Below are 26,114 nucleotides of genomic sequence, written 5' to 3'. Positions count from 1 at the left end.
CCATTGAAAGATAGCAACCTGAGTCTTTGTTAACAACACAAAATCTCACCACGGATCTTTCCAATGAGCTGAATTAATCGGACGGTGCGCGCAGGAGTCGATTATGTTACGTCATTCTAGACGTGTAGATAATGTTGCTAGTTACACATATGCTTTAGTGTAGGGTTTCAGGGTTTCCTGACTCACATGTATGGAGACAACGGTTGTTGCGTGATGTTACGGTGTAAGGACAGTAGTTACACTCTTATTACAGAGTAATGAAAAAGCATGACTTATGGTGAGGTGACATAAATTGGCACAACAATGCTACCAAGTCTTTGTCTTTATGAGTCTTTGTAGTCTTAATGAGCGTAGCTAGGAAGTGTGTATATTGTCCTTAGAATAGACTCAAGTTTGGAGTCACACATGTAAACTGGGGCAGGAGGAAATTAAATCCTAGCACACCGCTGGACAGGTAAGCACTTCCCAGAGTTGTCACATGGAGTCTTACTCAGACTTGGTTGTCCCTAGGGGTGCAAGCGAAGGCCCTGCAGAGATGCAGTGGTAGTATATTAACAAGCTCGAGATTTAATGCAATGCAACAGCTGCTCAACCATCAAACTTTTTCTTCCTGACGATGCGGGCTGCTGGCTGGGAGGCTAGTGGCCTGCTGGTAAACTTTAGTGGCTCCAGATGTGTCATCAGCTTTGGGAGTCTTGAACGGAGCGTTGAGATAAGTAAGGGACGAGTAAGCAGGGCCTCGCTGGTTGTCGTAAACACCTAACAAACAACGTCACATGAGCTGTACAGTGTAAACTTTTCATGTAGTGTTCATATGCAAGATTGATTGCGCAATGTCGAACAATCAGGTAAAGCAACAAGGTTAAAAGGTAAAATAGATGGAGTTTTGAATAGCAGTTGATATAATGAAGGCCTAAAGTGTAAATGTTACACATTACAAATGTGGGTTGCTTCAAAAATAGATCCTAGACCTAGATAATGCAACCAGGTTATTTGTGTAATCCAACCACGAAATGACAATGTATGTGAAGAAGGTAAAACACATAATTAGTTTGTTTTCCCATGATTTCATCCTAAATCAAATCATGGTTTACAATTCGATTACGGTAACAAGCACACGTTTTACGTTGGATACCATATGTAATGAAATGCAATGAGCAACATGATCATGTTCCTAGTCAGGGATATATGTAATCAAGCATAGTCATTTTTCACTCATGACTAATCAAGGCCACTCCCAATGGACATTGAAACCATCAACCCTGGATGAGCCGTGATACGTGATCAGAGCCTCCCTCTGTATTGATCAGCTTATATAAACGTAAGCCTGTATTCCCAAAATCAAAGCGGTGGCATCTTTCGTCCAGGTGGAGCCAAAATGGCTGCCATAAATGGAGACCAAGTAGACCTAGTCTCCCACTCGCTCTCTGTGCTCTCCTGCTTTGGAGTGACTGGAAGCTTTTATGTGGAGTGACTAATGCTAGCTCTCCAGGGCCCGGGGTGTATCAGTGCATGTGTGAGTGCGTGTGTGAGTCCATGCGTGTGTACACAAGGAGCCAGCCTATAGGGGCCTCCACTCACTGTTGATGACTCAGAAGGCAACCCGGAGGACTACAAAGACCAAGATCCTCCGCATAAAGTGCATGGGAGTTGGTCTTTTGTAAAAAATTATGAACATTCTGATAAATGAAAGAGAACCCTTATTGTTATGGTGCTTGACAAACCACGTGGTTTTGTTCAAAGATATGCTTAGGTCAAGGGAAGCAAGCGGAATCATATTTTCTCAAAGTGAAATGATTCAAACCAGGTAACATTTTACATCATCAAGATATGCTTTGTAAAGGGTTTGTAAGTGGTTTATTGACTATGTATTATATGTTTATAGGTAATATAATAAACAGCTATACTCATTGAGATTTTGAATGACAAATTGTGAGACTAATATTAGTGATAAATGCTTATTATTAACCATAAATTATTAATGAACAGTCCATAAGCTACTTACAATCCCTTTATAAACCCTTTATAAAGGATGCTTCAATGTAGTGTTACCCAAAAATCAATTGGCCGTTTTAAAGAAAAAGTTGAAACGCATGGTTGTAATTGGTCTAGTACAGAGTCAAAGGGAGCTGTTTTTAAACCAACCGAGGTAAATAGTTACAGAAATACTGCTGAGAGGTGGAGAATGCTGTTGTTTACTTTATATTGCTGATGTCATAACATCCATAATTGAATGATTTATTGACTTATGGAGTCTCTCATGGCTTCGTCTGATAACATAGACATGTCGTTACCCCCGACCATAAATGTTTGGGATATATTTTCCTAAGGAGTCGTTGTGGAACCTTTGCTTTACTATTATCCTTGTCTTTGATTTTATAAAAACTCATGTTACAAAAATGTACCAGTAAGCACTTGAATGGTCAAATATGATTGGTTTTGGCTTCCTCACAGAGGTTTTGATGGAGACTTGCAGATATGCCCCTTGGCAAAACATGCTACTTCTCTTTACAAGTAACAGTCAGTGCTCAAGGGCTTTGTATGTCTTCAAATTTTATTTGGCCAGATCCACAGAATTATTTTGGGAAGGCGTTCACTTCTTTGGTGGATTACGCAGGAAACGACAAAGTTCTCTTTTAGAATTTTGCTTTACTTCTCGAGCCACTAACAGTAAGTCCTTTCTCCCTCAAGCCAAGTCTTGGTTTTTATACAGTCATGGTTTTCTGCTCATTCGTCAGAGGCCTTCTACAGCTGGCACGTTAAAACACTGCTCGTGTGATGGAAAATTCCATCTCCATTTTTATAAATAACAAATGGTTTATTTGTTATTTTCTTCTATAATCCTTTTTACCCATCCTTGAGAAACAACTCTGCTCCACCGGCAGGTGGAAAGAGAAAGATTAAAGATGGATCTCAAGAGTAAATGATTATACAGCAATTGTGTTTATCTAACAATTACTAGGTCACGTAAACATGATGAAAGACAAAGTACTATTTATTTCTTCTTTATTGGTGATTTATAAAGGGATCTTCCATCCTTAATTCCAATTAACATAGCAGCTTTTTATTTGTGTACTTGGTAGCTGGTTGTACTGTAGAGAGTTGCAGTGTAATGATGTTAATGGTTTTATCAACACGTTCTAACTATTTGACATCGATTAACAGATCACACAGCCAGTCTACTGTACTTTTCACTGCATGTCAAGAAATACTCAAGATGCACACAGCACTCTTTGGGTTGGTTTCCTGGACACAGATTTTTAGTCCAGAACTAAGCTTAATCTGTGTTCGGGGCAACTGCCACTCTATGTCCTATGTAGAATTAGGCCTACTCTTTCAATGTTCCAAAAGCAACGAAACACCTGCATTTAACAAAATGACCGAGCTGTAAAGAAATGATCAAATCTGCAATATCCTGAATGAAGTGGCTTAAATGCTGTTCATTAACATTTATCCCACTCTAAAAGGTCACAAAGAATTCTCCATTTTCCACATTTTCCACTTAAAAACGGTCCAATTTCCTCCCCGCTGCCATTTACGCATAGTCTACTAAACAACAATAATTTGTTGTGACTGCTATTGTTTAGGAGATTAATAATATTAAGGCCAAACACCTTTGTTGTACGACACATCTGCGAGGCTGTGGTACTTGCTGCCTTTTGAGATAAAATAAAATATTCTAGCTTGTATTTGAGCATCTGCCTTATCATTAGTAATCTCACTCTTTGCCTTGGTGAGTTTCCGGTGAGTTAATTGGGACTTTGTGCCCTCCCTTGAGTGCCGGCTGAAAAATTGCACGTTTGAGGCTATAAATAGCTGATAGCATTTCCTGCTGTGCTGGGGAGAGATTTTGTATTTTGAAAATAACCTGTCTTGATGCCATTTGTTGTTGCTTTGCCAGCTATCTTTATTCTGTATAGACACACCAAGGGGTGTCATCACAGAGAACAGAGAGAACCTTGTGGCACGAGATTACCTTTGTCTTAATTCATGTAAATTCAAAAGAGAAGGATAATGATCTGTAATACACTGTAAGAGCTCCTATTCAAGTCAATGAGAGTTCTGGTTTTCTCTCAATACATATGCCAACAAAAGCTCAAACACATGACCTTTTCATACTTTCATCATTGAGTGTTACGTCATTTCCAAATTGCTTTTTGAAATAATTGGGAATATTAACATCTGGAAGGTTTAACTGTATACCAGGCTCTCCGGTGTAGATTTGGAACACAAATTGGGCAATCAGAGTTGATCAATCAGTTGAGGCTTATGCTCTTCCACTGTTATGTTCCCAGGCCTAAAGTTAAAAACACTTTTCCCAAGGGGGCTGGGGGCCACGATAAGCTGCAGAGGAGAACATTTGTGGTGTAAGCATTGTCATAGCAACCGTGACTGGAATTTTCTGATGTATACTATGTCGGAGTAAAGTGTGTGTGCGTATGCCTGTGCGTGTGTGTGTACGCTCATCTGTATGTGTGTATTTTTAAGTGGTTTGAGAGTCTGTTTTTCCAACTCTCACCCTCTGTTTGGAAAATATGTGCAGTTTCCCCCCAAACAAACCACTGGCAGACTGCAACTTAATATACGAGAGATATATTTTGTGACTCCATCTAGCAGTTACAGCACCTGTGGGTTGGAGTCTGAAATCCAACTGCAGTTCAGCTAAACTGGGAAAACTCTTAATATCACTTTTCCGATCCTTTTTGATGTGTTACATGTTGTGCCCTTAAGTGGTTTCTGCCCTCTGACTGAGGAGTGTGGTTTAACTCTCAGTGTGGGGTTGCATTATTCATCACACTTTCAGAGTTGCAACGCCACGTGTCAAAATGTGGCACTTCGCTGTCATTTCTATGTCGCGCAGCAACATTTCACACAGCTATGGACGCACAGGAAGTGTGTGTTTGTTATTGTTTGGTTGTGTACCTGCATTTCTTTGCGTTTGTTCTGTTGTTGAGATGTATCCACCCCACAACGTTTGTGAATTGGAAGGTTCGAGTAACGGTGTAAAAACAGTGGAATAATAACCGTATTATCCTAGGCCTAGTGATACAGTACACCAGTGTAACGTGTGTTTTGCACTCTGGCTGATGGAACTATCCTATTCTAACTATCCTATAACTCCTGAACTTGGCACTGTCAACACCTATTGAACTCCTCCTTATACATGTCTGTCTGTGTTTTAGCTCCTGACTGGGAAAGCGTAAATACTGTTATCACCCACATTGAAATTTTGTATTTGGTTTTCAAAACGTCTTCGTGCACTCCTTTATCGACTTACCTTACCGCCCATCAATCAAGTAATGCTGCTCAGATTGGTTCCTTGGCATCCGGATAGCCACTGGAGACCTGTGGTTCTGACTAATATGATCACTTCTAGGAAGTTCTTGAGTATTACAACAAAAACATTTGGTTGTTACAAAGGGCTACATCTGTTAGATGCTATTATTGAGGGAAGGGTATTTATTCTGCCGCGGATTCATTTGAGTCATTTACCAGACCCTCTAAGCAACTTACAATTAGTGCATTCATCTTAAGATAGTTAGAAAATTCCAGAAAGTTCCTGTGTGAACAATCATTGTGTAGTCAATCACATTGGCTAATCACGCTCCTTTGTAGTTAACAAAAAAAAATAGCTAATCAATGGAATAAGCCAAGAAAGAGAGCAAAGCAACAATTTTATGTGTTTTTCTCAGCTGTTCTCATTCACAGCACCCCCTTAATCATCCCCCCACATCCACCTTCTCCTTCTCATTAATGAAGTCCAAATGTTTCAGTCAGGTCCAGACGCCTGGGCAGTGTTTCATGGCTTACTGGATTCCTGGCACAAGATAATTATGAAATGCGTTTTTTCACTATTCACGTCAAATGGACTGCACAATGCACTTTTCATTTGCATTTGACTTTATTTATGTGTGTCCTATGTCCTATGAGTTGCTTGCTTGACCCAAACTCTTTACTTAATGTGGGTAAGTGGGTCATTCCTACATTTCTTGCTTTATTTACTATAAGTTATGCTTAATGTACAGTGTGACCAACTGCCGTCGCTAACTCAAACGGTTGTTTATTGCATTGGCCTTCTGTGGTAGGCGAATGTGGGAGGTAAAGAGGACTAAGTTGTTCACAGGTGTTATTGTAAGATTAGGCAAAGGAGCTTCAGCAGTGCTGTGCGGTCAGGAAAGGCACTTGTGGCCAAGGGCGTTACAAAGAAAGCTGTGTCTAGTGACCCCAGCGTAATATGATCCAATAGGCAGACAGAGTTGTGATAATGAAGAGGAATGGAAAAGCAATAAGGATCATTCCACTCGTGTGAGCCAGATTCGATCTTGCGACTTCAGTAAGGCCATGGGCCTAATTGGTCATATAACATTCATGTAAAATACCTGACCACAGCCATCCATCCCACTTCTGACACCAGTGTAGCATATTTGTGTGGTTTGCTGACTAACTGTAACTGCGATAAAACCAGGGACCTACTGCACGCTAACTCAATACTTTACTGACATACACGCGCACACACACATAAACAACGGCATTCATGGACAGATCATTTGTATGAGCTGCAATCCATTGGAAACAAATGGCTTTATCATTCTTGTATAGATCAAGGTCATTGACAGTATAAATGAATTCGAAGAGGAGGGATGGAAGTCTGGGTAGAGATGACTGCTGATATAATTTTTGTTTCAGATGCATCTGTGTGATTTATTATGTGGGAAGTGAGGCTATAAATCAACCATTCTGGCATTTCTCCTCATCTAGGGAGTCACAGACATGTTACCGTTTCTGCTTTTGGCTGTAGAGGCTTCAGAATCAGACATGCTAGCTGAACTTTCCCATTTTGGCTGTGGTTTCACACGATGCCGGTTTGTCCTGCTCGTGCATTCGCAATCCTCTATCCTCACATTTTTATGTTTTGTTTCTAGTTTTTATGGAGGTATTTTAACCCCATCTGAGCAAATAGGTGTAAACTTTGTACTTGGTTGTCAACACTTTATAAATATGGCTCTTAATAGTAGTATATCCTTCCTAAGCTTATAAGGTAGACATGCACAGTAATTCTACTGTTTGCCCTTGTGAGTTGGTGCATAAATAAATATTAGTTATTCATGGTTGAACCTCTCACTCTGTGCCAGTAATGATGCCCTGGTCCTTTAAAAAATGTGTCTGAGACTTGTACAATGTGGCACAACCATGGTAGAATTGCACATGTATAACTGTGTATAGCTGCCATTAGTTGTTATTATTTCTATATCTTTGGCATATATTTGCTATGGACTTTTATTATACCAGCAATGACCTCCCTACATCCCATAAACACAGTGCATTTGGAGCGCTTGTCACTGCCTAGCAACCTGAGAACTGTAGCCAGGTTTGCTTTCCACTTGTACGCCAGTAGAATAGTGTCTAAACATAGTTTCTTCAACCTCACAGCAATGTTCTAACAAAAAAGCTATTGTAGGACTGAAGTTATTTGAGTTGCGGCTGTATAAGCTCCCTCAGTCGGCTTGTAGTGAATTCACTCGTAAACACCGTATTTCGTAGATCTGCTCTTGCCAGTCCTGCCATCCCATGTGCACAGAGCTTGTTTACATGGGACGAGGGCGTCTTTGCATTAATGATGTTTACTGACCGCCGCCACCCCGCCAGCGCCATGCCTTTAATTCGCCGTGATGGTCTGTCATGGTGTAATATGACTCACAGTGCATTGCACATGTGCTTTCCGAGTGCCCCCCCCCTTTGTCGCTTTGAATCAACTTGAGTCCCACAACCGTCACATACGCCACGCTTGTTTGCATGGGCTGCCTTGGCTAGCACAGCTGACCAACACAGCACAGCCAATGAGAAAAAGAAACAGCGTCTGTGTGGGCACTCAACCATGCCAGCAAAAGAGTACATTGCAGATAAATCTGCATTGATGAACCGTAGCAAAACGACGTCTGAATATTTTCTGCGGACAATTGGCGGCTGTGGGCTTAAAATGAGTTTGAGAATGGTGAACCCGAATGTTGATTATTTGTGTGCGTTTGCGTGTGTGTGGCCTGCATATTTATAGTCTGCTTTGTGTGACTGTGAATGTCAGGACTGATCTGAGAGCAGTGCCTGCAGGAGAATGAGGAAAGAATCCCCCAGCCTTTGGATTAGTGTCAGTGTGCAGGAAGCAAAGGCCCCCCCACTGAGCTACGTGTGTCTGTTGGGTCTCTAAAGCTGTCTGTTTTAATTCTCTCCATACTACAGTACATAGTGTTTCCATTATAGTCTCTCGATTGTCTTGAAGCCCTTCATGACAGCCATCATCCCCTCCATTAGTTCAGGTTTTCAGTCCTCTCCATATCGGTTTGTATCCACTTGAAATCCGTGCCACTTGAACATCAATAGAGAACGAATTCAAAGAATCTGAATGAGGCTGTTGAGAATTCTTAGCAGTCCAAGATAATTCAGCATTTCATCAGTCAGTCCGTGTCACTGGCTCAAGGGATTTGGTCCCTACGTTAGTCTATCAAATTATATCTGAGAAAGATGTGCCTTGGGTTTTGGTCATTATTAAGCTTTCCCTATGAGGTTGTCGTATCTATGAGTATTGGTACCAAGAAATCTTTAAGGCAGGGTAGGCAGCTTCTTCACAGGTAATTTAGATCAGTAAAGTTATGGTGAAACACACTGTATAGGCCTACCTCTTGTTCACTGCTTGGATATGCCTGTACTTGGCAAGGCCTAGATTCAATCAGATCAAGCGTTAGCCGGTGATAGCCGACACACACATAGCTGATGTTCAAGTTCAAGTTTTTACCAATATCCACATGGCAGTCAAATATACTGAATTACATGGATATTACAATACATACACAATAACACATTCAAGTTGGAATCACAAGTAAAATCCATGACAATATGTACATTAAGGAGACTCACAGGGTCGCTCCTTGCGAACATTAGAAAAAGTTTAAGTTTAACCTGGACATCAAAATGCTCATCAGCCAATTAAATTGTTGACTTATTTGCACGTGATCAAACGCTACGTTAGCTGTTCCAATTACACAACCTGACACATTTAGCCCTATGCTAACCTGAGCAGGTGGCAGTGATTATTTCCTGTAACAAATTCTGCATCAGCCCATCAGCCAAATATCTTAGACTTTATATCCAACAACCAATGGCATTTCTTAAAATAGGTCAACTGTGCATATTTCCTTTATGCATATTTTAGAATATTCGCATGAAAATCTGTCGCCAATTGGATGGAAACCTAGCTTGTGAAAAAATCCCACATTTTTGCTCATCCATTTCACACACATCCATCTGCTTTTATGGATAAAAAAATATGCAGTTATCAACAACATTTAAGTTTATAATTCATCCTAAAAACATTTTTGAAGAGCATTATGGACTTGTCAAATAGCTGTAATTTACTGTCTTCATCATTTCTGTCTGGTAGCACACACTGCTAAAGCGGTTGACACTGAAACAACAGTGCACATTAACATTGGATTAAAGCGCCCCTCGCATCAAGCATTTCTGTTAAGGATAACACTGTTCACTGCTGGTCCTCAATGCTTGATTCAGATAACACATACAGTGCCTTGCGAAAGTATTCGGCCCCCTTGAACTTTGCGACCTTTTGCCACATTTCAGGCTTCAAACATAAAGATATAAAACTGTATTTTTTTGTGAAGAATCAACAACAAGTGGGACACAATCATGAAGTGGAACGACATTTATTGGATATTTCAAACTTTTTTAACAAATCAAAAACTGAAAAATTGGGCGTGCAAAATTATTCAGCCCCTTTACTTTCAGTGCAGCAAACTCTATCCAGAAGTTCAGTGAGGATCTCTGAATGATCCAATGTTGACCTAAATGACTAATGATGATAAATACAATCCACCTGTGTGTAATCAAGTCTCCGTATAAATGCACCTGCACTGTGATAGTCTCAGAGGTCCGTTAAAAGCGCAGAGAGCATCATGAAGAACAAGGAACACACCAGGCAGGTCCGAGATACTGTTGTGAAGAAGTTTAAAGCCGGATTTGGATACAAAAAGATTTCCCAAGCTTTAAACATCCCAAGGAGCACTGTGCAAGCGATAATATTGAAATGGAAGGAGTATCAGACCACTGCAAATCTACCAAGACCTGGCCGTCCCTCTAAACTTTCAGCTCATACAAGGAGAAGACTGATCAGAGATGAAGCCAAGAGGCCCATGATCACTCTGGATGAACTGCAGAGATCTACAGCTGAGGTGGGAGACTCTGACCATAGGACAACAATCAGTCGTATATTGCACAAATCTGGCCTTTATGGAAGAGTGGCAAGAAGAAAGCCATTTCTTAAAGATATCCATAAAAAGTGTAGTTTAAAGTTTGCCAAATGCCACCTGGGAGACACACCAAACATGTGGAAGAAGATGCTCTGGTCAGATGAAACCAAAATTGAACTTTTTGGCAACAATGCAAAACGTTATGTTTGGCGTAAAAGCAACACAGCTCATCACCCTGAACACACCATCCCCACCGTCAAACATGGTGGTGGCAGCATCATGGTTTGGGCCTGCTTTTCTTCAGCAGGGACAGGGAAGATGGTTAAAATTGATGGGAAGATGGATGGAGCCAAATACAGGACCATTCTGGAAGAAAACCTGATGGAGTCTGCAAAAGACCTGAGACTGGGACGGAGATTTGTCTTCCAACAAGACAATGATCCAAAACATAAAGCAAAATCTACAATGGAATGGTTCAAAAATAAACATATCCAGGTGTTAGAATGGCCAAGTCAAAGTCCAGACCTGAATCCAATCGAGAATCTGTGGAAAGAACTGAAAACTGCTGTTCACAAATGCTCTCCATCCAACCTCACTGAGCTCGAGCTGTTTTGCAAGGAGGAATGGGAAAAAATGTCAGTCTCTCGATGTGCAAAACTGATAGAGACATACCCCAAGCGACTTACAGCTGTAATCGCAGCAAAAGGTGGCGCTACAAAGTATTAACTTAAGGGGGCTGAATAATTTTGCACGGCCAATTTTTCAGTTTTTGATTTGTTAAAAAAGTTTGAAATATTCAATAAATGTCGTTCCACTTCATGATTGTGTCCCACTTGTTGTGATTCTTCACAAAAAAATACAGTTTTATATCTTTATGTTTGAAGCCTGAAATGTGGCAAAAGGTCGCAAAGTTCAAGGGGGCCAAATACTTTCGCAAGGCACTGTATGTGACAAAGTCGATGATTATAATAACGCATAGAAATAGTACATGTAAGTGTAGTCTATGTAATATAGCCTATAGTAGCGATTATTATTTATGAAGATGTGCTATGTATGTAGTAGCCTATGTGACATCTGCAAGAGGTATTCCAACAAGAAATTCCTCATTAAAGGTATTCATAATCTTCATTTACAAGGTTTTCCTGACCTTCTCTTCTCAACACACTAACACAATAAATGTAATTCTATATTTTCAAAGGGGGAAAAAAAACTAACGTGAGATTCAAACCCTTGCCACAATCTGCGACAATTACGTGGAGTTAGGTACGTTAGGTGGAACGACCCAGCCACAGTAGCCGGCCTGCATGCAATTAGTGCTGTTGACTCGCTAGCGCCACTGCTTTAGCATCCCGCTAAGAACAGGTTTCCACTAGTTTTAGCAGCTTCTACTCAAGGTCTCTAACTCTACATTGGTTCCCACCGTTTAGAGTTAGCTCACTGAACTGTCGAGTGACCTATCGACATAGATAGCGAACGGCACCACACGTGTCAAAGCTAGCAACCTTTCATGCTAAGCCACCATTTGTTTTGTTTGGCTAACAGGAGTGCGGCTGTTTCTTCAAAGTTTGTTACCCCAACATTGAAGCACCATCCCCTTTTACATTCCCTTGTAAAAGATAGGCCTAGCAGTGCATTTTACCTCAAGTTACTTGGTTTAAACACAGTCGGCATATGGTATTAACACCCACTGGCGTGGCTAGCTGCCTATCGTCACTCAGGTGGTTATAGCCTGCTAATTAGCTAGCATCACTCTTAGAGCTACTTTCACTAACCTGAAAGTATATAGAATGACTTTATTTCCCACTCCCCTGGTGAATAAAGCTTTCTTTTTCTGCTTACCTAGCTTCCAGCTAATGTTACCTTTGTTGAATAGCAGCTTGTGGTGCGGGTATCCTTCGCTTCCCTCCCGGTCTAAACGAGATGGCGAAAGGTTTAACGAGCAAGTCATCAGGGAAGGGGGAGAGAAAGCAGTCCAAGGCTAACAAGGCTTGTCCTGGCAATTTCAGCAATTACATGGCCCATTCTGATTCCCATCTGTTATGTGCTGCCTGCCTTGGTGTGGACCATGCAATGGCAGGTTACGTGGACCATGCTACCAATAGCCCACCCATTTTCACCTACCTCATCCCCATACTGTTTTTATTTATTTACTTTTCTGCTCTTTTGCACACCAATATCTCTACCTGTACATGACCATCTGATCATTTATCACTCCAGTGTTAATCTGCAAAATTGTAATCATTCGCCTACCTCCTCATGCTTTTTGCACACAATGTATATAGACCCCCCCCCCCTTTTTCTTCTACTGCGTTATTGACTTGTTAATTGTTTACTCCATGTGTAACTGTGTGTTGTCTGTTCACACTGCTATGCTTTATCTTGGCCAGGTCACAGTTGCAAATGAGAACTTGTTCTCAACTAGCCTACCTGGTTAAATAAAGGTGAAATAAATAAATAAAATAAAATAGATGTGCGCATTGCGCCCAGATGGGCCCAGATGTCCTTAAACATAGAGCAAGGTACATGGAAAAGGGAACCTCCTACTAGGGGAGTGGCGACTTCATCCTGAAGTTGTCGAGGAGGTGTGGGGACATTACGGCAGAGCCCTGCCGCCGATCTGTACGCATCGCAGGACAATGCCAACTGTCGCTTGTTATTCGCGATGAGAGATCACAGCGCTCCTCTACAGTGCTTCTGTATGCCTTTCCTCCCTTGGACCTTTTTCTTGGTCTGTTAGTAAAAAGATGGAGAGTGTTTCATTTGTAACTCCCCAAATGTCACAGGTAACATACATTTGGCGGCAGAATTGTTATTGGGCCACTGTAGACTACATTTAGTGTTCTAAAATGTTTTAACAGTCCACTGGAAAACCCATGAGAGTTTTGCCTAAATTGCGACGCCTCATGCGGGGCCTCTCCAATCTATTAACCCATCAAAGCCCTCCCTCCTTCTCTTATTTCCTGAATCACATTCTATTTCTATGACAACAACTTCAAGCCCACTCCATGAAATCTAACAAGCCAATCAGCATTCATCACACATTTGACTCAGATGAAACACAGCTTGTAGCTGCATCCGAGAAGAATGTTGTTGGTATTGCAGATTCCCGAAGGTCAGAAGTAACGTTGTATATAAAATGTCACAGGGAAAACATTCTATTAAGCCATGTTTTGATTTTCCTCTGGCCAGGAAATGTTTTTTCCTTCTTTTTTTAAATGATTGTTATTTGGAGCAGTTTGTGTGATACCGCTGCTGTTCGACGAAAGCCCAAGCATGGCCTTTTCCACAGCAATTTAAAAAGGAGCTGCTACAGTGTTACTGCGGTTACGTTGTTCCTTGGGAAGCTATGTTTGGGAGTTAGCTGCATCACAAAACACACGTCAATCGTTTAAAATGTCTCATATTTAGAGTTAGAACCTCTGAAATGATTACTCCAATACCCGGATGGTATTTAATGTGGTTTATTATGAGATTATTATAATAGATTTAAGTGGGGTCATTGATGCTCATGACAACTGCTCATGAAAACTGCATATTCTTTTGTGAACAATTATCTTGTATTATATTGAGTATAAGGTAACGTAGAAGCAGTGCATACAAGCAGTACACAGGGGAGAAACATCAAAATAAAAGAGAAAAATAAATAAATAAAGTGAAGTGAAGAATCAAAAAGAAAGCACAAAACAAATAGTGTCACAGTTCATGTGTATTCTGTGGTGAATTATGGTAACTGCATCATAATGCATTATACCTGCAGGTTTTAAGTAAATTGTTACCGAAGTGGAATTTGTGGTATTGTGCTTAAGGAGAACTGTATGGCATCAGCTTTGGTTCTGAAGTCGTTGGGCACACAGATCCACTCCTCTTTGCACGCTAATAGGCTCCTGTTTGACTTTGGCAATATATTCATATCAATCTCTGTCAGGGTGAAGGGACTGACGAGAGGTATTTAAGCCCTGCACTTCCCTCGTTAGTCACCTTCAGTCCTGTACAAGTAAAGTGTTCCTTTTCAACAAAATGCAATTAGAACCCTTAAAGGGGAAGTCCAGTCAGAGATCTATGTTGCTCCTCACATTTATTGGTATATTTGATATAATTTATTTCATTATATAATTTACTTGGTATAATTAGTTTCAAAACAAATCAAATTGTATTTTTCAGATGCTTTTGTAAGTGAAATGCTTACTTACAGGCCCTACCCAACAACACAGAGAGAAAAATAAAAGACAAATATTAACACGAGGAATAAATATTCAATGAGTAACGATAACTTGGCTATATACACGGGGTGCCAGTACCGAGTCGATGTGCAGGGGTACAAGGTAATTGAGGCAGATATGTTTATTTATTTGATTTATTTCACCTTTATTTAACCAGGTAGGCAAGTTGAGAACAAGTTCTCATTTACAATTGCAACCTGGCCAAGATAAAGCAAAGCAGTTCGACACATACAACGACACAGAGTTACACATGGAGTAAAACAAACATACAGTCAATAATACAGCAGAAACAAGTCTATATACGATGTGAGCAAATGAGGTGAGATAAGGGAGGTAATGGCAAAAAAAGGCCATGGTGGCAAAGTAAATACAATATAGCAAGTAAAACACTGGAATGGTAGATTTGCAGTGGAAGAATGTGCAAAGTAGAAATAAAATAAACAAAATGAATAAATAAATAAAATGAAATAAAATAAATACAGTAGGGAAAGAGGTAGTTGTTTGGGCTAAATTATAGGTGGGCTATGTACAGGTGCAGTAATCTGTGAGCTGCTCTGACAGCTGGTGCTTAAAGCTAGTGAGGGAGATAAGTGTTTCCAGTTTCAGAGATTTTTGTAGTTCGTTCCAGTCATTGGCAGCAGAGAACTGGAAGGAGAGGCGGCCAAAGAAAGAATTGGTTTTGCGAGTGACCAGAGAGATATACCTGCTGGAGCGCGTGCTACAGGTGGGTGATGCTATGGTGACCAGCGAGCTGAGATAAGGGAGGACTTTACCTAGCAGGGTCTTGTATGACATGGAGCCAGTGGGTTTGGCGATGAGCATGAAGCGAGTGCCAGCCAACGAGAGCATACAGGTCACAATGGTGGGTAGTATATGGGGCTTTGTTGACAAAACGGATGGCACTGTGATAGACTGCATCCAATTTGTTGAGTAGGGTATTGGAGGCGATTTTGTAAATGACATTGCCGAAGTCGAGGATTGGTAGGATGGTCAGTTTTACAAGGGTATGTTTGGCAGCATGAGTGAAGGATGCTTTGTTGCGAAATAGGAAGCCAATTCTAGATTTAACTTTGGATTGGAGATGTTTGATGTGGGTCTGGAAGGAGAGTTTACAGTTTAACCAGACACCTAGGTATTTGTAGTTGTCCACGTATTCTGAGTCAGAGCCGTCCAGAGTAGTGATGTTGGACAGGCGGGCAGGTGCAGGTAGCGATCGGGTGAAGAGCATGCATTTAGTTTTACTTGTATTTAAGAGCAATTGGAGGCCACAGAAGGAGAGTTGTATGGTATTGAAGCTTGCCTGGAGGGTTGTTATCACAGTGTCCAAAGAAGGGCCAGAAGTATACAGAATGGTGTCGTCTGTGTAGAGGTGGATCAGAGACTCAACAGCAGCAAGAGCGACATCATTGATGTATACAGAGAAGAGAGTCGGTCCAAGAATTGAACCCTGTGGCACCCCCATAGAGACTGCCAGAGGTCCGGACAGCAGACCCTCCGATTTGACACACTGAACTCTATCAGAGAAGTAGTTGGTGAACCAGGCGAGGCAATCATTTGAGAAACCAAGGCTGTCGAGTCTGCCGATGAGGATGTGGTGATTGACAGAGTCGAAAGCCTTGGCCAGGTCAAATGTACATATAGATAGGGTAAATGACTAGGTAAGAGGATATATAATAAACAGTAACAGCAGCACATATGATGAGTCAAAATAGTTAGTGCAAAAAGTGTCTAAAAATGTCACTAAGCACACACACCCGAGGGGCCCCCGTGTTGAGGGTCAGCGTGGCGGATGTGTTGTCGGCCTGTCAGGAAGTCCAGGATCGTGTTGCAGAGGTAGGTGTTTAATCCCAGGGTCCTTAGCTTAGTGGTGAGCTTGGAGGGCACTATGGTGTTGAACGCTGAGATGTAGTCAGTGAACAGCATTCTCATGTTGGTGTTCCTTTTGTCCTTGTGGGAAAGGGCAGTGTGGAGTGCAATAGAGATTGCATTATTGTTGGATCTGTTGGGGCGGTATGCTAATTGGAGGGTGTCTGGGATGATGGTGTTGATGTGAGCAATGACCAGCCTTTCAAAGCATTTTCAAATCAAATCAAAGTGTATTTGTCACGTGCACTGAGTACAACAGTATTACAGTGAAATGCTTACTTACAGGCTCTAACCAATAGTGCAAAAAAGGTATTAGGTGAACAATAGGTAAGTAAAGAAATAAAACAACAGTAAAAAGGCTATATACAGTAGCGAGGATATAAAAGTAGCAAGTCTACATACAGACACCGGTTAGTCAGGCTGATTGAGGTAGTATGTACATGTAGATATGGTTCAAGTGACTTTGCATATATGATTAAACAGAGAGTAGCAGTAGCATAAAAGAGGGGTTGGCGGGTGGTGGGTTGTGGGTTGTGGGTTGTGGGTTGTGGGTGGCTGGACACAATGCAGATAGCCCGGTTAGCCAATGTGTGGCAGCACTGGTTGGTCGGCCCAATTGAGGTAGTATGTACATGAATGTATAGTTAAAATGACTATGCATATATGATAAACAGAGAGTAGTAGCAGCGTAAAAGGGGGGACATACAATGCAAATTGTTAGAGTAGACATTTTATGGCTACAGATGTGAGTGCTACGGGGTGATAGTCATTAAGACAGGTTACCTTGGCGTTCTTGGGCACTATGGTGGTCTGCTTGAAACATGTAGGTATTACAGACTGGGTCAGGGAGAGGTTAAACATTTAATTGAAGACACTTTCCAACTGGTCAGCACATGCTCTGAGTATGCATCCTGGTAATCCATCTGGCCCTGCGGCCTAGTGAATTTTATTTTGAAACAAGTTCTTTCTCACATCGGCTTTGGAGAGTGTGATCACACATTCCTCTGGAATAGCTGGTGCTCTCATGCATGGTTCAGTGTTGCAAGCCTCGAAGCGAGCATAGAATAATTTTAGCTCGTTGGTAGGCTCTCGTCACTGGACAGCTCTCAGCTGGGTTTCCATTTGTAATCCGTGATAGTTTGCAAGCCCTGTCACACTACAGCGCCAGAGCCGGTGTAGTAGGATACTATCTCGGGTCCTGTATTGATGGCTCGGGGATAGAAGCTGGCCTGTTGGATGGTTCGTTGGAGGGCGTAGTGGGATATCTTATAAGCGTCCGGATTAGTGTCCCGCTCCTTGAAAGCATTTGGTAAAACTAATTTTGGTTTCCCATGCATTAAAATCCCCGGCCACGAGAAGTACCGCCTCTGGATGTGCATTTTCTTGTTTGCTTAGGGCCCTATACAGCTCATTGAGTGCGCTTTGACACATATAACACTTATTAAAGGAGCACAGAGAAAAAGACAACTCTAGACAAAAGTAGTCTCTGAGGTCACAGGTTTACGTTCCCTCTCCTCTACCTATTCAGGGGAATAGTTTTAAATGTTGTCATCATCAATGATGGTATTTCATGGCAGGGGATACAGTAGCTGTACGACAGTATTGTGGCAGCACAATTAGCTCAATTGAGACTGGGATTTCCACTTTGAATTCATAAAGATGTATGTGGCCGTGTTGAAGAATTGAGACACATAAACAATAGTGATTACGCTCATGGAACTCATGAAAGTCTTTATAATGACATTGCATACATTTTGAAAGTAGTGCTTTCTTAGGTATAGACTGGGGAGCTACTGTATAATCCATTGTATAATTGTATAACTTACACTAGCTAGTGTGAAACCCGTGAAAAGCTAACACTTTTGCTTCTCCTAGACCTATGTTCTGGACTTTGCTACTAGTGTGTCAATTGTTTGACGAGGAATGTTTACACACTTGGTATGTTTACCCAAAAGTGGTTTAGGATAAACATAAGTGGCATTAACCAGTCATAAAATATCCATAAAGTCATCAGAAGAAACTCTACAACACTCTCTATAGCTTACTGTAAGTTTCACTTAATATATAACAGATGTGGATTGTTGCCACCTTAAACAAAATGTAGCAGGAGAATGTGAAGGAGTTTCATGTATTGTCTGTATGTGTCAATATGGGAGCCTATTTCTTGGTTCTGGCTTCAGTGCATGGAAACAATGTACAGTTTGTGTTGTAAAATGAGACAGCAGGACATGTCACATAGATGCAATGCTAATTCAGTTATTTCGGAGAGCAGCCTAAGGACAGACATGACTGTCCTTGAGCCTGACCATTCACAACACAACCACTCAGTAAGAAAGTAGTTGTCTAGTCTCTGGCATAGCTTGGAGTTAACACAGAACGTCTGGGTCTAGGCCTGAGACAGTGTGAGAAATCTGGGAATCCTGCAATTACTGATATACTGAAACACCAGATGTTTCATTCAAAGAAGAGGGCTGTCTTGAATTGATCATGTCTTTACTATTAAATAAATACACATGAAATTAGGTACATTTACATTACACAGAAAAAGAAGAGCAATGCTAAGGAATTGTATTGCTAATTCAATTAATGTCTCATATATAGATATTACGAGAAGTGGCAATTTTCCCGATATGCTCTAGGCAATAAAACATATATGTAATACATTTTATCTCTCCAAATGTTTAAATCTGGGTTTATTTTCCCAATGAGGCCCCAGCCGCAGAGGGAGCATGCAGTTCACCAGTAGTGGAATGACGCACCCCTCCATGTTGGCCTCCAGTTCCCACCCCTGACAATCCAGGTTAATGTTTTGGAACTACATGAGGCGTTTGGCTCCGAGCTGAACGGAGGACAAAAGGGTGTCAGGGACCCAATAACTCAGACTTAATGGCCGAGCTCGGGTGATTGTTATCTGATGTGGTACGCTGCAGATATTCCACTGGGCCATAATAAAAAAAGAGACTGCAGTGTATTGGCACCCATGAGATTCGAATATGGGAATGGTTTCATGTTCATAAACGCTGACACCAGTTACTAACCTGATAGATATTGTATATGCTGTATTGATAACCTGCTGTTAGATAACCTGGCATGATAAACTGGTATTTGTAGATAACTGGAATGATAATATCTGGTATTAGATAACCTGTAATGATAACCTGGCACCCATACATAACCTGTAACGACAACCTGTAATAATAAATTGGTCTTTGTAGATAACTGGAATGATAACCGGGAATGGTCTTTGATAACCTGGTATCTGTAGATAACCTGGAATGATAACCTGGTATTCATGTCCTGTTTATTTTTCGTTACAGTTCTATCAGTTGATGGCTTAGGAGAGGATGTGCTGGCTGGTACTCTTGGAATTGGCAGAGAAAGAGCAAATATTATGACTGGTCATCTGGGGTGAGACAACGGACATCGATAACCACAGATCTACTGCAAGAGTGAACCCAGCGATCGGACATCAGAAGTTTGAATGGACAAATTAGACATTGGGATATTATACGGAGCGCACAAGGAACAAAATATTTCCTAGAAAGCCTGGAGGCATGGAAATGAGTAAGTCATGGCCCAAATGATTGCCTTAATTATTACATATATACCCATATATGAAGTGATGAAACTAGAGACTTATCCGAGTTCAAATATGTTTTTCTTTATGTGTGAAACAGTGTCTTGTAAGGAACAGATGTGAATATTTTAATAAGATAGAGAAAAATTGTTTGGTTGTAATGTTGACAATGTTTTAGTTGGGTCTGCTTTGTAGTTGTCATTGATAACCAAATGGTGGAGTTTCTCTCTGCTTACGTGCAGCAAGCAGAATGAGTTGATCTATTTTTATCTTGTTTCGTATTGTCAACCAAAATAAGGCTGGCTTGAGGCGGAGCTGCTCGCTCAGCTACCAGCTACAATGTCTTTCAATTCACAACATCATGTTATGACAACTATATTACAATTCAGAAAGGAGTAGGGAGTCAAAAAACGAGACAAAATGACTCTACAATATACATGAAACATATCTGATTATTTTTGTCCTCTTTTTTTCACATACTGTAAGCATCTGTTCACACACTCTCAAACACAAAAGATGTCAGGTGCGCATACACACACACACACACACACACACAGAATGATCTACCGAAGGGACACAAAAGGGTTTTCCCTAAGATGCAAATTTTATTATGTTAGTGATATAATTGACCAGCTGCTTTGTTGACACAAACCTCGATCCATTTAAAGTTAACTGTATGCAAAGTAACATGGATGTGTGTTATATATTTTTTTAAACCTAGCCTTGACTATTACTTAACCAAAGTTTAAACCCTGATTTTATTGTACGTGGTGTACACTTCCTCTGGAGATGTTGTGAAAATAGATACACATTGAATAGAACATATGCCGATGTTTATATTTCTGTGTCCAACAATGTGTCGCAAATCATGACATTTGAGACAATTCTACTTAGTTTGACTGTTAAGAATGTTCATTTTTATTTACATGAACATTGAACATGTTGTGGATGCTGCTCCAACAAGATCTGTGATTTTGCCCTTCAATTTAGATTTGAGATTTTTCAATTGAGTTTCTTATTGTGCTGTTCTCATATAACTGCTCATAGAAAATCCGCCCGCTCTCTTTTGGTCTGCTTTCAAAGACACATAGTTGTATGCACTGCTTGCTTGTTGCAACTTTGTCAGACAAATCAAGTGTTTGCTTTTTTTAAAAACATAAATGCCAGCTTATGTTTAAGCCCATCCTTCTTACGTTCAGTCACCAGCCAAGAACTTAGTAATTCTCGCTCCTGGGCGTGCTGTCTATTATTGTGATGTCGGCCCATGATGACCGTGCTTCAGGGCACCAACAACACCAGAGTCCTTTATTCTTTTTATGTTATTGAAAGGGGTGGAACCTAATATTATGTACAGTATTATTGACATAGACAATGGACTGCATTTCTATTCTCTTCCTTAAAAAGAAAACATACATATTTCATTGTACTGTCTGAAAAGACATAGAACACTTGAATCTGGAGATGAAAAGTGCTCTCATATCAGTGTCTGTTCTTCATCTGCTTACATAAAAAAAATCCTAATTATACCCCCCCACCACCACTACTCCATATACATGTATATCCTTATTGGTTACGCTATATTCCTCTATTACAAAATAGTTGACGGTCTGTGGTCAAGATTTTCCTCAATGTTCAGAAAACCCTATCAAATATACCATGCTACCCTCTGCTAAAATGTACTTTGTTATCAAATTCTTTAAGCATCACTGGTTATTTACCAGTGATTGCAGAACAAGTATGTGCTGTTTATTCCCTGATCCCATAGTCCCATTGTTTTAAAATGTTGAAGCAAACACAACACCCATGCACATTCTGATAATCGATGTCTGTCAAAGTGTAATAGTTTAAGGCTAAATCCCTCAGCAGTTAATGGTATCATTTAGGTGTGTGCCTAGCAAGAAGTTGTTGTGTCTTACCATAGTTAAGCTAAAATACTCTGGATTCCCAAAATGTAGTTGAATAAGCAGTGACTTAAGGGAAAACAAAGAGAAAGAGGTATCTTTCAAAAATCAAGTTTTCTAGGATATTACAATGTTTCTATACTGTTAGATACTGTTAGCAAAGCTGACCTTCTCCCTAGTTATATACCCAATCCGTAGTATAACTCTGAAGGGATGGCTTCTTTTGACAATATCAATCAGTGTTATGTCCCGGCCTAAAGCACTACGCATAATGATGAGACTGTAAAAAAAATAATACAAAAAGCCATTCTAAGTCATCCGTATAGCCTGTGTAGCCTCAAGACCACAACAATGATATTTGACTACATTATGGTAACATATTATGGTGATGGATGGACTGTGATTGGACTGAACTGAAAAGACAAAGTCAATGAAAAGGCTTTTCACAATGCCCTAATATCAAAGATGGGGCTTAGCCCTGCCCACAGTATCTAGACGCATCTTTAGTATAGACATGAGGCCTGCTTCAAGGTGTGCCTAGTTACAGTGAAAAGGTCCAGAAAATTGACAACTATAGCTGGTCTGTCTTTGAACACTAACCTGTTGTTCACGCGAAGTGTCTCAAGAGTGCTGATCTAGGATCAGTTCCCCTGTCCAGTTTATCTTATTCATTGTTGATCTAAAAGGCAAAACCGATCCTTTATCGGCACTCCTACTCTGACATGCTTGATACATACGGCCCCAAATATAACAAACATATACAAATCAAATCAAGTTCACAACTTGAAAATCATTATAATGACATGTTTAACTATTGTGTACATTTTAAAGTTGTGCCTTCTTGGGAATAGATTGGGTAGCTACTAAGGGTCCATTGTATATATGAATATAACATACATAAACAAATCAAATCAAAAGTTTTGTCACACTCTTCGTAGACAACAGGTGTTGACTAACAGTGAAATGCTTACTTAGGCGTTCATTTCCAACAATGCAGTTAAAGATTTAAAAAAATGTAATACAACATTTAAATAGTGACACAAGGAATAAATACACAGTGAATAACAAATAAAAACAACATGGCTATATACAGGGAGTACCTGTACCGAGTCGATGTGCAGAGGTACAAGGTAATTGAGGTAGGTATGTGCTGTACATATAGGTAGGGTTAAAGTGATTAGGCAACAGGATAGATAATACACAGTAGCAGCAGTGTGTGTGTGTGTGTGTGTGTGTGTGTGTGTGTGTGTGTGTGTGTGTGTGTGTGTGTGTGTGTGTGTGTGTGTGTGTGTGTGTGTGTGTGTGTGTGTGTGTGTGTGTGTGTGTGTGTGTGTGTGTGTGTGTGTGTGTGTGTGTGTGTGTGTGTGTGTGTGTGTGTGTGTGTGTGTGTGTGTGTGTGTGTGTGTGTGTGTGTGTGTGTGTGTGTGTGTGTGTGTGAGTTGCGTCAATATACATGTGCGTACATGTTATGTGTTTGTGGGCGTACGTAGGGAGTGTGTGTGTGTGTGTGTGTATGTTTTTGGTTACAGTAATATGTTTCAGCCATGGAATCATTGTACCATCACGAAGTACGTTTGCCATGAACATCCACATGGAAATGACAATTTTCTGTTAAAATGTAACTAAATGTTAATGCTGTCCGAGTATGTGTGTGTATTTGAACCATTCATTTTCATGAACACTGGAGGGTCATTAAGGGAGCAAAATCAAAATAGAACTGTCTCTTAAAGTTGATATTAAAACAACTCCGTAGAAGTGTATTTCAGGATGTTATAATATTCCTACAGTCCAAATGTGATAAAATACCGATGTTTTGGTCAGCCTAGCTTTTTTTCTGCATGTTTCTTTGTTTTTGAAAAGTGCATCCTAATTGGAGATGTTTTGTATTTTTTTTCTTGCAGTTACTTCTTCTCTCTGTACTATCTTTTTGAGCTCGTCATTTCCTACCCTTATTTTTTTATTTTATTTGTTATTTTTATTTAGGTAAATCTTCAGACTTTTGGATTTTCTACATCAATATCATTTTTGTAGGCAGCAATATGAGATGTCATCGAACGGAGTATGTGCAATGTTGAATAAAGAAAAATATAATATATGAAATAACATCTTGCGAGAGTGACTTGAAGGGATTGCAACAACATGATCTATGAATGGTATTCATATGTCACCTCATAATTTACTGGTTATGCCCTTATGCAAGAAGCACCTGTTGGACATGTTTTGCAGGGTTCAAGATGTAGAATTTTACAGTAATAGGACCCATGTTGGCACCAAAAGTTCTAAAACAATGACATAGGATTCCAATGTGTACATCATTGAGGAGCACTTCATCATCAAGAGCATTGCTTGACCAGTACAACAATATTACAAATCCTAAAGACGCATATGGCAGTTACAATAAATAAGGACTTTCTGAATTCAATTTGGAATAAGATGTTCCCATAAAAAATGTTTATTGTTGCCGTAGGCATTCTGTGACTCATCACAGTTTTTCCAAATTTGGAAACGGAGCGTCACCCAGGGTCTTTTAGAATGTTCCAAGCTTTCTTACATCTGTCACCCAGTTGCCTCGATGGCTTCCCAATAACCAGACATATTCTGTATAAACTTCTCTTGACAATTTTCTTTTACTCTGAACTCATCATTTGAAAGACCTTGTACACCATTGCTAAAATGTGTTAGTCCACAACAATGTCCTCAAAAAAAATCTTAAGAGCTGCATGGATTTCTCGAGACTATAACCAGTGTAGCCTCGTTGCGAAACAGGCTTCCCGAAAACAGTAAACCTGGGGAAGTTCCATGGCAGAAATGAGCTAAAGAGGGGTCAAACTATGCCAAACCAATCAAATGCCTTGCTTGGGCTGAGCTCCAAAGGTGCACACCAGAATAGTACAGTGAGGACTAAAGATGTCTACTAAACAAGCAATGGTGACAAAACACTTTACAATGTTTGCAGCACGCTGGTTTTCACGGCATTTCTCTTTTATTTTGAGATGAGCCAAAGCTGCAGCAAGAGGGGAGAAATGATCTACAATGCCGACCATATCAATATATATATCAATTATGCTTCTGGAGTGATATTTGGCTGTGCAGGCTAGCATGAGGGACAGGAAGTAGCTAGCCACAAGGAAGTTCATTTTGAGAAAAGTCAGCTAACCTTGTAAGCTACCTAGGTGTAACTAGCTACCGTTAGCTACTAGCTAGTTCAATTTCTCTCACGTGTAGAAAGCCATTACATTTTTTTTAAACAGCATGTTACTGACCTAAAAGGTTATCTGTGAACCCAGTATCTAGCTTATCCAGGGTCAGTGATAGGACTACATAGAGCAACCATGTACTGTCTATCTCCCTCAAAACTCAACTCTGCAACCTGGAAGCCAGTTCCACTGCTTTTTTCTTTGTTCCCCTGCAATCAGGGACTGATTTAGACCTGGGACACCAGGTGGATGCAATTAATTATCAGGTGGAACAGAAAACCAGCAGACTCAGGACCTTGTAGGGTACGAGTTGAATGCCCCTGGTCTATCTACTATGGGAACAACGGCAACCCTTTTGCAACCAAAATGGTTAACATTTATAAAATTAAATGAAACCTCATAATATGTTACCTGTAATGACAATCTCCTGTAGCCAAATTGTCATCTCTTTATTTTCATACTGTACCTAAATTACAAGGGTTGGATTTGTACAAAACAATTGTATATGTCAGCACTTACAAGGCATGTGCAAAATCTGGTATATGGTTTGCCTCATATACAGTGTCTGCTGGTATCATTTTAAATTGAGAACATATAGCTCAACATGTAAAGTTGAGCTATTCTCTGTTTCAGATGACAGGTCCCCATGAGGCCAGTAACGCCACCATACTGTAGGCCTATGGCTGCATTGGCGATGCATGCCATATGATAAGCTGCTTGTAACGGCTCTCTTCTATCTCCTCCTCTGACGAAGAGGTAGAACAAGGATCGGACCAAAATGCAGCGTGATGATGATTCATGATATATTTTAATGAAAGAAAACCTATACATACAGAAACTACAAAACTAACTAAATGAAATAATGAAAACCGAACCAGCCCTATCTGGTGCAAACACAAAGACAGGAACAATCACCCACGAAAACACTCACAGAATATGGCTGCCTAAATATGGTTCCCAATCAGAGACAACGATAATCACCTGACTCCCGCCTCAGGCAGCCATAGACTACGTAGACACCCCACAAAACCCCTAAGACAAAAACACACCACAATAACCCATGTCACACCCTGGCCTGACCAAATAATTAAAGAAAA

At 40.4% G+C, this 26,114-nt stretch overlaps 1 protein-coding gene across 1 annotated transcript in view; it reads left to right on the top strand.

The window, feature by feature from the left end:
• The window catches only part of LOC109872714 (potassium voltage-gated channel subfamily A member 1-like), a 31,527-nt gene extending 5,720 nt beyond the window's left edge, over positions 1–25,807 (top strand). The window contains exon 2 of the mRNA XM_031808420.1: positions 19,660–25,807. The gene's annotated coding sequence lies outside the window, so the exon portion shown is untranslated. The remainder of the gene's footprint in view (positions 1–19,659) is intronic.
• The last annotated feature ends 307 nt before the right edge of the window (positions 25,808–26,114 follow it).

The sequence above is a fragment of the Oncorhynchus kisutch genome, linkage group LG3 (genome assembly GCF_002021735.2).
Source record: "Oncorhynchus kisutch isolate 150728-3 linkage group LG3, Okis_V2, whole genome shotgun sequence".
Lineage (NCBI taxonomy): Eukaryota > Metazoa > Chordata > Actinopteri > Salmoniformes > Salmonidae > Oncorhynchus > Oncorhynchus kisutch.
This window is presented reverse-complemented; position numbering and strand designations above follow the sequence as displayed.